Source organism: Lampris incognitus, chromosome 15 (assembly GCF_029633865.1).
Source record: "Lampris incognitus isolate fLamInc1 chromosome 15, fLamInc1.hap2, whole genome shotgun sequence".
In the NCBI taxonomy this organism is placed as follows: domain Eukaryota; kingdom Metazoa; phylum Chordata; class Actinopteri; order Lampriformes; family Lampridae; genus Lampris; species Lampris incognitus.
In genome coordinates this window covers 19,234,445-19,242,281 of record NC_079225.1, presented here as the reverse complement: position 1 = coordinate 19,242,281, position 7,837 = coordinate 19,234,445, and the positions used below count along the sequence as shown (strand labels likewise).

General features: G+C 46.2%; 2 pseudogenes; both read right to left on the bottom strand.

The window, feature by feature from the left end:
- Positions 1 to 5,549: 5,549 nt before the first annotated feature.
- Positions 5,550 to 5,658, bottom strand: LOC130125657 (5S ribosomal RNA; annotated as a pseudogene).
- Positions 5,659 to 6,268: 610 nt separating this feature from the next.
- LOC130125656 (5S ribosomal RNA) lies at positions 6,269 to 6,377 on the bottom strand (annotated as a pseudogene).
- Positions 6,378 to 7,837: the final 1,460 nt, after the last annotated feature.

Here is a 7,837-nt window from a genome sequence, read left to right as displayed (position 1 = left end):
AGTGTTTCAGGCAGCAGGCCACAGACGTCGCACTCCCTGCCGACCCCCTTGTCAAATTGGTGCAGAATAACGTTAGTGAACACTTTGTTGTGTCGGATTTTGTAGTCGTTGTCTTCTGCCTCAATGCTGTTCCCTCTCACCCTCCATTGTCCCCAGATTTGTCCCACATTCAAATTGGGCATAACTTTGCCCCAGAACGGCAGAGAGGTCGGACGTTGCGACGCCTGTGCCAGAAACTTTCCATAGATCTGTTTGCTTGTCAACCTGTGTATACTCCTCCACTCTCCTCCTTGCTCCACCAACATGGCTGGGAGCTTCCCCTCTCTGTTCTGTACCACTCTCCGCTCTATGGTTGTCCGCCATTCTTTTGGGATGCTTTCCTTTAAGTCGTTATAATAGCTTGTTGTCTCCGTAATTTTGGCCTCATAGTTTATCTCCTTTATACTGTCATATATGGCTTGGGGGGGAGAAAACCCGGCATCAGTTCATACATGACGTCCTTCAACTGGACCAAACCTGCTGTTAACATGTCATTATTACATAGAAGCTTACCTGTCTTTTGAATTTTCTTATTTAGAAAGATTGGCATTTCTCTGATGACGTTTACCGAGTCACATGCATAGTCTATATGCTTTAGAAATTCCGCGTGAGCGGACAGGACTTCTCTATAGAAACCTGGAAGCCCCGCCATCATCGGTCGCTTTAGTTGCATCAGCAGCACAAAATCGCCTATGTGAAATACCTTGTTTATGAAGTAAGCCATCAGGCTTTTCCAGCCGTGGGCTGTGGAGTCACACAGATATTTTTGCACAGTTTTGATCCTGAACGCCCTTTTTTTGCTTTCTATATCTACTAATTGAAGTCCTCCGTCTCTGTACTTACTTATTAATGTTTTTCGTGCTATTTTACTTACTTTTGCCCTCCACAAAAAATTGGTTATAATTTCATTTATTCTGTTTAATACCCATAAGGGTAGTTCTATAACTGCTAATGTATAGTTTAGTTTTGACAATATTAAGTTGTTTAGAACCACTACTCTACCTTTGAGTTTTAGGTCTCTCAGTTTCCAATAATTTAGACATTTTTCTATTTTACTAATAATTTCCGTCCATGACAGATCACGAGCTGCCACTACATCTTTACCGATGTAGGTACCTAGAATTTTTATATGCTTGCTTTGTATTTTAAAAGGTGTGGTCTCCTGCTGAGGCTCAGCCATGTTAATGAACATGATTTCTGACTTACCTACATTTATGCGGGAGCCAGAGGCTCGACCGTACATGTTTATTACTGCGATTGCTCTCTCTATGCTTGCCATGTCCTTTACTGTTAGGGTGGTGTCATCAGCAAATTGCTGGACGACACAGGATCCTCCCCCTGGTAACTCAATACCTCTAATACCCTTGTCTTGTTTTAATAGAATTCCTAGTGGCTCTGCTATTATTGTGTACAGGATTGAGGATAGTGGACAGCCTTGTCTGACCGACCTTTCCAGAGGAAACGCATCAGTGGTTGCACCGTTGCATTTGACCTTACCTGTAGCTTTGCTATATAACAATTTTACCGAAGTTAGAAATCTGTCTCCAAAACCTACCTTCTCCAGTACATTAAACATAAATTGATGCTCTACTCGGTCAAAGGCTTTATTGAAGTCAATGGCCAGAAGGACACCTGCTTGATCTGTCTCTTTTAAATACTCCACCACATCTCTTATGGTGCGTACTGTGTCAGTGACTTCTCTCCCTGGCACACTATAAGCCTGGGTGGCTTCTATTATTGTATGTAATATTTGTTTGACTCTGTTTGCGAATATTTTCATTAGTATTTTGTAGTCATTGTTCAACAGAGTAATGGGCCTATAATTTGTTAGTTCATCCTTGTCCCCTTTCTTAAAAATTAAAGTGATCAAGCCTAGAGTCATTGACTCCGGTACCTTCTGTTCTTTTTCCATTGTTTTGTACAATTTCAGTAGTGTTGGTTTGAGCGTGTTGCAGAAAGCTTTATAGAAGTTTGCCGTCAACCCATCACTACCTGGGCTTTTATTTGACATCATTTGATTTATTGCACACTCTATATCTTCCTCAGTTATTTCCTGTTCACACGCTGATTTATCTTCATCATTTAATTTAGCAGTCATCTCTTCCAATATGTCATTTGTAGCTTGTATGTCTGAACTCTCAGTTTTAAACAAGTCACTATAAAAAGTTTGTACTGTTTCCAGAATGTCTACGAAATTGGTCACTACTTTACCTTCTTTATTTTTGATTTCTTGCAAATAACACTGATTTTGTTTCCTTTTTTCCAAGTTGAGGAAAAAAGCTGTACTTTTCTCCCCTTCTACTGCATATTGAGCACGGCTCCTCACTATAGCACCTTCACATTTTATCCTTTCAATTTCATTTATTTCATTTTGAATATTCACAAGCCTTTCAACATTGACAACCGGTTGTGCATTTAATTTAGCAATTGTATTTCTTAATGATCTTTCTTTTTCTCTAGTTGTAAAGTTCAATCTTTTCGCAAACTGAATACTTTTTTGTTTAATTCTCACTTTTAATTTCTCCCACCCCTCTATGATATTTTCCCCAAACTCAGGCTGTGAACATTCAAATGAGATCAATTTAGAGATGCATTCAACATAATCCCTTCTGTTCAGCAGGCTAGCATTAAGGTGCCACACGCCTCCCCCCCTCCCCCTCCTTTTACCCCCCATTCCCACACGCAGGATGGCATGATCACTAATGAAATTTAAACAATAGCGCACAGTATCGAAAAGGTCGATCTGCGGTTTCTTGACTAAACAAAAATCAATCCGACTTTGCCGTACAGTGTCCATTTGTGGCTGTACTCTCGAGTACTCTCGTGTTATGGGATTTCTGGTTCTCCATAAATCACAGAAATTATTCTTGGCCATAAACAGATTCAGGGCCGCTCTGGAACAGTCGTGTTTATAGCTACCGTTATCGCTAATGTCAAGCCTGCTCATCTTGACATTGAAATCCCCAACTATGATGTCACAGTCTTTAGCTATGATATTCAATTCTCGAAAGAAAGAAGACCTGTCCCCCTCGTGGTTGGGCGCATAAATGTTCAGTAATTTGTAGACAGTGTCTTCAAAAACAAAGCCCACTTTAACCCACCTCCCCCCAATGTCTTTGTCTATTAGAGTGGCATCAGCCTCAATGTGGCTACTCACCATGATGCTTACTCCTCGTGCCCGCTGAGTCCCATGGCTTGAAAAGTAGGATCCAGGCCACCTTTTCTTGCACTGAGTTTCACAGTCAGTGTCCCAGTGGGTTTCTTGGAGACAGATTATTTCTGCATCACACATTTTTACGGCTTTAGTGAACTTGTCCATGTCACGTAGTCCACGTACGTTGAATGATGCTATTTTGACCATGGTGAGTGGGAAAGACAGAGAAAAATAATCCCCAAACAAAAAACATGATGCACACCCTTTTCAGTCCATTATTATTTACCCCTCTTAGTCTTGCCCTTTCTGCTTGTTCCCTCTTCCCTCCCCTTACTGACTCCATCCCATTCCGAAGCCTTAGGGTTCGGCTGTCGTCTCTCACTCCCCTGCCCGTGTAGAGGCCCTCTCTGCCCCGGCTGCCCGCAAGGCAAGGACGCAAGGCTGGCCGAACTGCCCTCCCTCTGGTTGCTGCGGCTCCTGTCCCCTGATGTTGTTACAGCCTGACCCCTCAGCGACCCGTGCGCCAGAGTGGAGACGCTCGTCGGCATCCTCCCCACCCTCTCAGAGGCCGCAGTCAAACCGCCGCTTCCTCTTTTCTCCTCCTCCTCCTCTTCCTCCTCGACCTCGCTCTCCTCCTCCATCTCATGGCGTGCAGCTGACTGGGGCCCCTCTGCTTCGCCATCAGTCGCAATGCCATCAGGATGATCTCCTGTCTCCGTCTCTTCTGCCCCGTCCTCCACTCCCTCGCCGGTGTCCCTCTCTGTCTCCTCTTTGGGATCTGCTCCAGGCATGGCTGCGCATTCTCGTGCGTAGTGTCCGATCTCCCCGCACTTGAAGCACTTGAACTCCGGGCACTCCCGTAGGATGTGTCCGGGCTGGAGGCACAGCCTGCAAACTTTAGATTGATTATCGTGCAACACTCTGAAGTATTCAATCCCTTCCAGCGTCTCAAATTTGGTGCTGTAAGGTAAAGAGGAGACATCTTCATTGAAACGGACTTTGAGGAATCTCGTCCCGTCAAAAACGTCCGTCCCGGCCCACTTCCTCCGCTTGATAGGAGACACCGGCTCCACGCCCCACTGCTCCAGTTTAGTAACAATTTGATTGTCTGTGACATACAGGGGAAGGTTCAAAAAGGAGACGATCCTGGTGTCCCTCGTAACTTCCGATGCCACCACTCTGGAGTTTCCAATCTTGAAGCCGTCCAGCAGTCTTGTTTTCCCTTTCGGGTTACTCATCGTGAGCTCCCATCGCTTGTCGCTTTTCGACCTGCAGCCCAATACTCTCCCACACGTGTTGTCAACCACACGCAGAAGCTCCATCATGGAGATTTTGTCTTCTCCCTCCACGTCCACATGAACCACCAGGTCTCTGTCCATCTCTCTCCCTTCCCCCTCCCTCCCCGCCGCTCCCGCTGCGACCGCCGTCTCTTTCACCAACCCCATTGCTGTGACCCCTCCACCTCGTCTCTCTTTTCGTTTCTCCGCTCGACTCTCCACCACCACAAATTGTCCTCTCTCCCCCTTCTCCATCACGCTTTCTGCCTCAGTCGGATTCGCGTCCTGCTGGGGCTTCTTTGTTTCCGCCGCTATACCTCCATTTTGTTTGTCCGTCTGCCCGTCGTCGTAAGTCTTGTCAGGTCTGAGTGTCCTTGCCGTTTGTGCCATTTTCGTGCTTCTAAAGCCACAAAAGTTTCCCCCGTGCAGCAGAAAGCTGCTTGGGGGAAGTTAGAAACGTTATTTTCAGAGACTGCTCTCGTTTCCCCGTCGATTTAATGTCTTTTTCGTCCCTCCGCACTTCTTCTTTCTGCTATCAGCTTATTTCACCAGTTTCTGCGTTTATGACCAGCTACGTGACATCTTATTGCGTTTGCTGTGGAAAGAGTCAAGTGTTAAGTGTAAGAATATGTCACGTATCAGGAAAGAACCCAAAAGCAGACGGGACAACCAGGTAAGGGAAGAAATCAAGTCTTTATGGAAGTAACCGATCTCAGGGGTAGAGCAGGAGTTCACTCAGTGGCTGGTAGGCAGGCGGGCAGGCAGAAGTCCATGAAAGGCGACTTTCCAGCGCAGACTGGTTCACAGTGGAGGCTTTTTAAGGGTGATGGCGATCGCTTTGATGTCAAGGGAGAGCGGCGATTCCTTTGATGGCCAACTGGTGTACCGCGGTGAAGGGGGGGGGTCAGCAGGTGTCAAGGGCGATCGCTTTGATGTCAAGGGCGAGAGGCTGTGACAGAATAAGACTAAAACATAAGAGGTGGCCATTGAGTAGCTTGTAGTGATCTTTGACCAAAATGTATGTCTGGTTTTTCCTATACGTTTGCTTTGTGGATTATAGTTGGGGCGGGGGGATAAAAGGCTTACAGCACCTGGTATTCCCAGGCGGTCTCCCATCCAAGTACTAACCAGGCCCGACCCTGCTTGGCTTCCGAGATCGGGCGTTATCAGAGTGGTATGGCCGTAAGCCGTTGAGCCGGCACCGTGCCGCTCTTTTGTATATAATTCGGCCTCCGCGCTTCTTCTTTCTGCTATCAGCTTATTTCACCAGTTTCTGCGTTTATGACCAGCTACGTGACATCTTATTGCGTTTGCTGTGGAAAGAGTCAAGTGTTAAGTGTAAGAATATGTCACGTATCAGGAAAGAACCCAAAAGCAGACGGGACAACCAGGTAAGGGAAGAAATCAAGTCTTTATGGAAGTAACCGATCTCAGGGGTAGAGCAGGAGTTCGCTCAGTGGCTGGTAGGCAGGCGGGCAGGCAGAAGTCCATGAAAGGCGACGTTCCAGCGCAGACTGGTTCACAGTGGAGGCTTTTTAAGGGTGATGGCGATCGCTTTGATGTCAAGGGAGAGCGGCGATTCCTTTGATGGCCAACTGGTGTACCGCGGTGAAGGGGGGGGGGTCAGCAGGTGTCAAGGGCGATCGCTTTGATGTCAAGGGCGAGAGGCTGTGACAGAATAAGACTAAAACATAAGAGGTGGCCATTGAGTAGCTTGTAGTGATCTTTGACCAAAATGTATGTCTGGTTTTTCCTATACGTTTGCTTTGTGGATTATAGTTGGGGCGGGGGGATAAAAGGCTTACAGCACCTGGTATTCCCAGGCGGTCTCCCATCCAAGTACTAACCAGGCCCGACCCTGCTTGGCTTCCGAGATCGGGCGTTATCAGAGTGGTATGGCCGTAAGCCGTTGAGCCGGCACCGTGCCGCTCTTTTATATATAATTCGGCCTCCGCGCTTCTTCTTTCTGCTATCAGCTTATTTCACCAGTTTCTGCGTTTATGACCAGCTACGTGACATCTTATTGCGTTTGCTGTGGAAAGAGTCAAGTGTTAAGTGTAAGAATATGTCACGTATCAGGAAAGAACCCAAAAGCAGACGGGACAACCAGGTAAGGGAAGAAATCAAGTCTTTATGGAAGTAACCGATCTCAGGGGTAGAGCAGGAGTTCGCTCAGTGGCTGGTAGGCAGGCGGGCAGGCAGAAGTCCATGAAAGGCGACGTTCCAGCGCAGACTGGTTCACAGTGGAGGCTTTTTAAGGGTGATGGCGATCGCTTTGATGTCAAGGGAGAGCGGCGATTCCTTTGATGGCCAACTGGTGTACCGCGGTGAAGGGGGGGGGGTCAGCAGGTGTCAAGGGCGATCGCTTTGATGTCAAGGGCGAGAGGCTGTGACAGAATAAGACTAAAACAGAAGAGGTGGCCATTGAGTAGCTTGTAGTGATCTTTGACCAAAATGTATGTCTGGTTTTTCCTATACGTTTGCTTTGTGGATTATAGTTGGGGCGGGGGGATAAAAGGCTTACAGCACCTGGTATTCCCAGGCGGTCTCCCATCCAAGTACTAACCAGGCCCGACCCTGCTTGGCTTCCGAGATCGGACGAGATCGGGCGTTATTTATTTTTTTTTTTATTTTTTTTTTTTTGTCTTTTATTATGAAAATATATTTTTGGGAACAAAAATACATTTTTGATTGCATGTATTGTCCATCAATTCCACATTGTTACATTTGTTTTACACTTTGTTTGGCTTACACAAGATAGTATCCGTCTCTCTTTATACATAAAATAAAGCCATGCTTTCCAAATCATCAACTTAAATCAGCGCTTTGGAACCAGAACAGAAAATGAAACAAATCAGCCCTTTTGAACAAACCTTAGACTGTGTTTTTAAAAGAAAGTGACATTAAAACACCACTTTGAGATTTTAAATGACACACATTCCACATTAAACAGAATGATCCCATCCTCCCCTTAACTTCAATAAAACATAACAGAGAAAGTTAAAAGAAAACCGTAACTCGTCTTTAACTCTGTTTATATTTACCCTTCCAATAATCATCATTTTCCGTTCACATCATTTCAGACTTTTTCCTCCCCTCCCTCCCTCCCTCACCAGTTCCACACAATCTCCCCCCTCCTGTTGAGGGAGAGGAGATGGCTGTCTCTGATGAAGAGCCGGGTGAAGTCCGCATCGCCGTGCGTCAGTCTGTAATGTGTTTGTTTTTTGACCATGTTTTTGAAAATGTTCCAAACCGGGATGATTCTGCGTTCAAAGTGCGCAATGTTCCGACGTGATTTGACGGCCCACCGGGCGTGACTTAAGAGGAATTTGCACAGCGCTGCGTTCTTCACCCTGCTCTTCTCCCA